Below are 8,474 nucleotides of genomic sequence, written 5' to 3' on the forward strand. Positions count from 1 at the left end.
CACACACTCACTCATTACATACACAGAAAATGGGGGAAAGAGGTTACCACATGGGAAATATACTATATAAAAAGCTTATTAGCAAGGGCTACTCAACATCTGTGGAAAAGTTGACAAATTCTGTAATAACAGTTCTATTTTATTAAAAGATTGATTTATTTATGTTTTTTAAATTTGCAGGCAGGTCCTTGGGATTATTTTTTAACTGCATAAAAGAGCCATTGCTTTGGAGAGTATAAATATTTCAAAGCAGGGGCTATAATAGAAGATAAAGGATATAAAGGGTTACATACTGGTGCTACTCATTTTAGCATGCACATTCTTACTGGCTTCAGCCACAGCAGTTTTGACTACACAGACATCCATTCCTCACACTTAATCAGTGAGTCCTTTTTCCTCTCAAGTTCATTTTACTTCCATGTTGACAAAATTGGCTCAGGAGCATCAGGAGCATCAGGTCATGGCAAGCTCCATACTGTTCCCTGCTGTTCCCTACAATGTTTCCTCTGCAGCATCATTTAACATGTCCATAGATTTCTGATTGCTCATCACAACCCATTTTTACCATTTCTGTATCGATTTCCTAAGTTCAGTAGCTGCATCATTCCACCAGCGATTCTCTGAGCCCTGGAAGTAACTCGTTCATTTTTTTAATTAATACGGTTCTTATTGCATTCAAATCATTTGGATGGAAAAGTGGTGGTGGAATTTGTGATAATCAATGCTTATAAGGAAGTGGAAGAGACTGTTAATCATGTTGTTCAGTACATGCTTGCTTAGTTTTACCTCTTTGTTTCACAAGTGATTAGTACGAATACCGACAATTAAAAATCTTGCATAGTCAGATTGCTTGGCATTCATTTGCTTTCCAATATAACCCACAATCTCAAAGGCAAATAATTATCCTGAGCAGCAAACCACATAGTTTTAATGCAATTCTGACATCGGTGGAAAGCAAATTTGGCAGCAGACTGATTTACTCTTTCATAAAGTCCCAGAAGATTCCCAGGTATATGTGTGTTTCATTATTCACAGAACTTTTTCTTTGACAGATTTGAATGGTAATGCAGTTTTCTGTAGGTTCAGGATTGCTTTTTAGTTCATGTTTGCAAATCTGAAGTCTGGCCTTTGTTAGTAGATTTATGATAAGCTTTTTGTCCAGCATAAATATGATATTCAATGTGCACATTTTTATATATCAATGAGTGTACTATTTTAGCAGATAGGTTTTCTTTAGATTTTATCTCTCATTCACCCATGTACCCCATAATGCTCTGCTTCCCACCAAAACCATATTGAATGTTTCGTTGAGATACCTCGATGTGTTGAAATCTTTGTTACACAGGAGAGTTTCAGGCCAGTCATTAGTTAAAGCCCTGCAGAAATATTGCCTGGGTGTAGGACATATTTCAAGTTCCTTATCTGTAGTGGTCTGTTAGTGAAAGTGATCCTGTCTCCTCATGGGTAGGTTTCTGTTCTGTTTTCTTCCTGAGGAAAGGATAAAGGTCTTTTATATTTGCTGGTGGCAAGGACAGCGAAGAGGCTAAGTGACTGCAAAAATACAATAATGCAATTTGCACCAATACAGAGACATGGTGGTTTTGAATTAGCAAAGCACAGAAGCCTGAAGGCTCTTCTTTCGGGGTCCATTGCAGAAGCTGGAAGAAAACTAAAATTCGTGTCTTCTCCCATCAAAGTCAAAAGACTACTTACTTGTAAGGCTCTTTCTTTGTTATAAGAACTCCATCCCATCTGACTGCTTACCCTAATACAGTGAAATAGAGACTCTACTGTCAAGAGAAGAACATTTGAAATATGAATAGACCTGCTGGCTGCCTTTACAAATAAAGCAAACTATTTTTGTGTGCTAAGAGAAGCAATACTGTGACCATCACAAACTGCGGAATGAACTCTAGATAGGTGTGTCAAACTTCTCTCTATTCAAGATGAGATCTTTGTAAGCCAACTTAGGGGACAGGTGCTGGACAAATATTGTCTCATGCTAAAAGTTTTGGACTAAGCCTTCTGTTGGTCAAGAATATTTTAAGCAATTGATACCAAAATGCTTCTTTGCCATCCTGGATAGTCTTCCTGAATTAAAGATATTTTTTACCCTTCTGCCAGGATTCAGTTTGCAAGCTACAAGGTATATAAAACATCTAAATGCACACTTAATCAGGAAATGGCATGTTAATTCCCCATCCCAACCCCCTACCAGTGGAACTTTTCTTGATACATTCATTGGTAGCATTTCTTTGCTGTATTTATTTGCCACCACTTTGCTTTCCTGACTTCAAAGACAGAGGGGCAGAAGGGTTTTCATCATTCTTTTCTCAGAGCTGAGCACAGGAAATGGGGGATCTGTGCATTTTATCAGCTTGGCGTCTGTGTCACTATGGCACTGGGGGAGGAAGAAATGCCATGATATCTAAAACTGAAAGTCCTAGACAAGTAGATGAGCCAAGAAAGGATAACTAAGAATTCATCCTAAAATGAAAGTTTGCTTTTCATTACAATTGTGTTGGGGAGGGGGGGAGGATTGAAGTTTGCTATAAGCCTCCAGGCTACAAACTATTACAGCTGTGCATCTAGAGTCTGATTCAGCTCCCACTGAAATCAGTGAAAGGAGTCTTGACATTGGCTTTACTGGTCATAGGTTCATCATGTTCATCGGCGATAATGTCCATCCCACTAATTAATTAATTAATTTAAGCTATAAGGGATGATGAAACTAATTTAGCTGTTGTGATTTTACCATGTTTCTGAATCAGAAGATACAATGAAAGTGTATATGATGGTATCTCATTCACATCATTTGACTCATGACACCATCATCCTCTAAAATACTGCTATGTTTTAGGAGCCCATATCCTATCCTCAAAATGATATTTAGACAACTAAGAACCTAACTATGAAAAATTTAGGCAAGATACCTCCATTATTTGAGTGACTTGAAGTATATTTCTGTAATTTCTACTCTCTTAATTGCTGTCAGTCTCATCTCATCACGCTTTGTTTTGTTTTTTTAGTGTAAACCAAAATTAATTACCTAGTCTCCTACAGCAGTAAATGAAGAAAGGCAAGAAAATCCATGGGCATAAAATAGGGATTTAATATCAGATATTAATATTATTCTTCTGGAAATAGATATCTTTCTCTGCTAATGACTGAGGAGGATTTGATGACTACCTTCAACCAGACAGTTAACTTCTAGACAGCTAAAGTTAGAGGACATGAAACTAAACCTTAGCATATATGAGATGACATAATTCAGAGTTGAGTTTACCCATTTCCTGTTTTTCAAGTGATTTATGTTACCCACCTAATGCCCCTTCAGCTGTGTTTGACTAGAGCAATATATTTGCCTAAAGAGGCAAGCAAGAACATTCCAAAATATATCCTGAACAGTGCTTTGCACAAAGTCCTTATTTCCTACTGTAAAATCCTGTATTTCTATATGAATTCAAAGTTTGATTGGCTCTGTTTCAATAAGGTTATTCTTGTAAGACATTTATACTGTATTGGGAGTCAATTTCTTACCTTAAAAATTTTACAAAATCTGCTTGCAGATTCTGCTGTAGTTTCTTAAGGGATGAAATGAAGTAAGATGAATCTACTTTTTCTTTAGGTCACACTTCAGCAGTGGGATAAAAGCAGGTATGGCTAATGCACTTAGAATAGTATTTGGTTTCTTATAAACGCTTTTTGTCAGATTCCTCTACGCAATCCTGAAAGAAACGCAAAAAATATCCCTTCATATTTAAATTAAATTTGCAGATTAATGGAGATCAATTTTTAGCTAACCAGTCAGTTCATGAAAAATAGATATCCTGAAACAGTCATCTGATATACAATCTTTTACATTGGACTGCTTCTATTCTTCACCTTGGACACTCCAAATATTAATGTCCAATTTCCATAAATAATTTCTTTCCTCTTCATATATTCTTCAATAATTTCTTTCATGATATATTTTAGACCAAGGCTTTTTAATGACACTCAGTTTTTCCACCCTGAATATTGACCTCCAACATTGCATTTCCAAGAATCTTTCCTTCAGTTATTTTCTATAGATAAACTTATGAACTTTTCATTCTTTGGACTTATGATTCTCAGCATCATCCCTCAGAGACTCTTTAGAAAGGTTTGAATATTGCACATGTACCTAAAAAACTAATTTGCTAAATAATATTAAGGTTCCAAAGTCAAATGGTAGATTTTGGTCAGAAAATATATGTCTTATTGTGCTTATTTTATCTTATGTCTTATTTTGCTACTGTTCAGTTTGTTCTAAAGAGTGATGAAAATATGAAGAAATTCTCTGCAAAAGATGATGTCATCTCAGATAAGGGCAGTCTGTCTGCATACTGCTCCAAGGCTGCACTCTCATTGATCCTTAAAGTCAACCTAATACAATGAACTGAGTACTACAGTGAAAACACAAGCGAGAGGAGTATCATTATGCCTGGTCATCAAAAATCCTTGACGACTGGTGGAGAGAGAAATGTTAGAAGAAACCATCCTTCCCCAGTGAAGTTTGTTGCTTCAAAGAATTTATATTTAAGACTGAGATGCCTGTTCCTACTCCAGTTTATGTGTGCTTAAGTCCAGAGAGATTCAAATGCATATTTCACACTTAGCCGTCAAGCTCCTGTGAGCAGGGTTGATCAGCCACCCTTCCTACAGGAAGTATTCCCTTATAGAAGTCAATTCAGGATTCACAGGACCACCTAGAAGTGTGACTGAATAGTTTAATTTTTAAGGTTCTTTTCTGGTAGACAGGGTCTTCGGCTCCGGTGCTTTCACTCAACATTATGTATTTTGTGCGATGATCACTTCATGTAAAAACCAACAGCATTTTTCCTATTACCACTCAGAGACAACTGTCTTTTCCCAAGCAATGCATGAGAAGTGTAATGCTTAGCTCTGGCTTCTTGATTCCACCATGGAAATTGCCTACAGTTAGGAGCAGCAGCCTCTACAATATAATGCCAAAGGCTTTCAACTGGATCTTACCCTGGGTGAGGCATTAGCTGCCCCACTGAAATCATCTCATGCTGATGGTAAATGATTAATTCCACGAATGTTTAGGATGTGTTTTGACATGGAGGGTGGGTTGGATCTCACACTGCTGTGGGAGGCAACACATAGTGTCATATCCACAGGGACTGAGTTCACTTGTCCCTCAGCAGTGCAAGGTTGGGTGCAGAGAAGGGGCAAGGCAGCCTCCTCTCTCCCTTTTTGACCAACCTCATTCAGAGATGGGGTGAACTGACAGTGGAAGATTGCCGCACCAAAGGGGCACCAGCTCCTTTCCTCCCCAGCATGCCGAGGGACTCCCAAGGTCAGGTTAGTTCGTCTCTCCCTTGTGCAGGCTGCACCTTCACTGGTAGCTCTAGCCTTAACTCTTTGGCTCTGCAGAGAAACGTCAATGTAGAGAGGTCAGGATTAAGCCAATTTGAACTTGAAACCAAGTATTTAAATCCTGAGGGCATGCAGGGATGGGGGGCAGGGGGTTGAAATGATTACTGTCGTATAAATACATGAAACCCCATAAAAATATTTACAAGACACAGCTAATCTCAAGATAACATATTTTGGCCATTGTAAAACTGACTCATCAATATAATAGAGTATATTTTTGGTTACTTTATTTTAACATTCTTTTTTACAGTTAATATTTACCAAGTCTCTGGGGCCTAAAATTACCTCACTCTTTTGCTTCAGGTCTACAGCTGCAATTTCTTGCCTCACCATAGAAACGCCTGGAATGCAGCGTTGTGTTTCCTTTTCTGTTAGGAAAATAAGGGAAGCTGAAGTAGCAACTACCACCAAGAGACAGATAAATGCCTTTATAAATGACTAATTATTAATTTAAAACTACGTTACTGGGTGGAATGTAGGTGACAGGCAATAAGTCAGCTACAGTACCTGGTGTATCATACTGTGTCCTCAGAATGTATGTTCATCTGGGTTTATCAGATCAACAGCTAAAATTAATTTTTCATAGTTAGTCTGGAGAAGAACTGTTTGGCTTTTCAAAGCAGCCACTGGTTATAGGGTTTTCTTTATTTGAAAGTTCAACATAAAAATTACAAGAGATTTGAATTTTAGCTAGTCAAGTTGAGCCCCCAGACACTAAGGCACTGAAAATCTTGAATTCTTTTAGAAAATCTTGGCCCCTTTTTGTTTAAAGAATTCTTAAGCAGACTGAAAGCTGCATCTCTCTGAGCCAAGAATTATATCTTTTGAGCCACGCCAAGAAATGAGGTAGAAAAAGATGAAAAACCTTGTAGTCCCAGAGTTGATAGGACTTGGCTTTGAAATGGCTTCTGTGATCCTTCCCATTACGGTGCCGTATGACTGGAAGGAACTATAAATACTGATATGTTTCAATAGTGCACAATGACATCTTTTTGTTGCTTCTGTTACTATACACGAAAATCACAGTAACCACAATGTCATTTTCTGTATTTCTGGGATAGAGATTATTTTTATACTTTGAATTTGAATGCAGAAGTGTTACTAACTGCTATTTGTCTTTTGGCAACATTGCTATAATTTAAGCCTGACAAAGTTATTACTCAGTTATGAAGACAGGACTTGGACATGTAGTAAGTGCTGATATCAGAGCATAGTACCATGGAAAATGAGTTTCCTAGGAACATAAAACACTATTCATTATTTACCTAGTCTCAGAGTTTAATATGGGGCAATGACATATATTACCATATTAGATGATTTGTAACTGTTATAATAGATTATTCTTATGAGAGTTGCTTGAAGAAAAAATGGAGAAAATAATATTATCTGTGACAATATTTCACCCTAGTTAGAACTGGGCCTATGCTTCTCTCCTGAGCATACAACCTACAGACCTCAAAGCTAGAAAGGGTCAGTGTCAGATTGAAGAAGCGCTTCAAATGAGATCTGCATTTACAGCTGTATAACTTACTTTAATCATAGCAGGGTCAACACCCTCAGTGTGCAATGCAACAGAATAAAGTCATGCAGCTAAATCTCTCCTGCTGTTCTCCTTACCTGTTGGATGGATATTGCTGTCAATGAACAAAGAACATCTGCTCTTCTTGTAATTCTGCTTTTGAATCATTGTAAATTTTCAAACCAGTATATAAAGATAAACTAAAATTGAAGTCAGGCTGGGCTGGAAATGGCAGGAGTCCAAGAGCTGATTCACATTCTTGTTTCAAAAGCAATAACATCTGTCAAAGGAGCAAGACAGACAGCTTCAGGCAGCAAGAGATTCTAAGTTTAATCTACTACCTCACGCCTGTTCGAGTCTTTCTTCTTTTTTTTTTTTCTGGGCAGAGCCTGTCTTTGGCTTTGCCCTTGGTTTGTCTTAATCAAATGCAACACTAACAATGCAAATTCCTCTTTGTTATAGTGACGGTAACTATGGAGTAGTGGAGAAATGCATAATGGCTTGTGATGACAACTCTGCACCCTGGAAACATTCAAGGTCAGGTTGGACGGAGCTCTGAGCAACCTGATCTAGTTGAAGATGTCCGTGCTCATTGCAGGGGGGTTGGACTAGATGACCTTTAAAGGCCCCTTCCAACCCAAACCATTCTATGATTCTATGAATATTAGAAAAGCTCTTTTTAATAAATATGGATCCCTGAGCCACAAATGTCAATGGGACCATACTATTGGTCGTTTTCATTTTTGTCCACCATGAAAGCTAGCATGGGACAGTGGTTTCACAGGACAGTTGACTAGATCTCAACATTTCATTGACAGAAAGAATACAATGGAATTGCTTTAGCACATCAATCTACTTAACATGTTATATCTTTATTCAGGTGGCTGGGGCAGGTAGGAGAGACTTGAGAGAACCAAGGCTAATATACTTACAGTACCAAACCAGGACCTCACACATAACATCAGTAGAGTAGCTTTAGGTTTGCAAAACAAATCAGAATATGGTCGGGCGGGGGGGGGGGGGGGAGGGTGTCTTTTTAAATTAATAATTTAATGGTAAGAAATGTCTCATTGCATAAAGACAATATTAAAGATGTAGAACCAGCGAGGTAGAAGAGAATTTACTGTCCCTACTGTTCAAAGCATTGAATATTTACATACATATGCCAACAAATAAAGAGGTGAAACAAACACTGCTATCAACTTCTAAGTCACCTGGATCAGATCACTGTTTTGACTCTGTAATAAACATCTCATTTTGAACTTAATTACCTATGAAGTCTACAGTACTGCCAGCTACACTGTAACTCAAGTCACTCCATAGTTTGCTTGCCAAAACTGTTAAAGCATTTCTTTTGTAATGTACCATATTTTAGCCTGGGGGAGGGGGTAAAGAAATCACACTATATTGAACAATGTATCTTATTTTCACACAGTCCTGGACTGGAACATTCTTATTTTGGACATAAAGCATATGATCTTATTTCTACCAGAGCTGAAAGCAAAACCAAAACAAATCCATTCCAATTTCA

General features: G+C 37.7%; 1 long non-coding RNA gene across 1 annotated transcript; it reads right to left on the reverse strand.

The window, feature by feature from the left end:
• Window positions 1–205: 205 nt before the first annotated feature.
• On the reverse strand, window positions 206–7,237 carry LOC148057629 (uncharacterized). Its single transcript, XR_015704285.1, has 4 exons — window positions 7,042–7,237; window positions 5,251–5,415; window positions 3,541–3,728; window positions 206–1,488 (listed from the first exon to the last, which is right to left on the reverse strand). It is a non-coding gene; the product is annotated as an uncharacterized LOC148057629 (long non-coding RNA).
• Window positions 7,238–8,474: the final 1,237 nt, after the last annotated feature.

Source organism: Nipponia nippon, unplaced genomic scaffold (genome assembly GCF_047370975.1).
Source record: "Nipponia nippon isolate SJK-2023a ecotype South Korea unplaced genomic scaffold, ASM4737097v1 scaffold_1, whole genome shotgun sequence".
NCBI classification, from domain to species: domain Eukaryota; kingdom Metazoa; phylum Chordata; class Aves; order Pelecaniformes; family Threskiornithidae; genus Nipponia; species Nipponia nippon.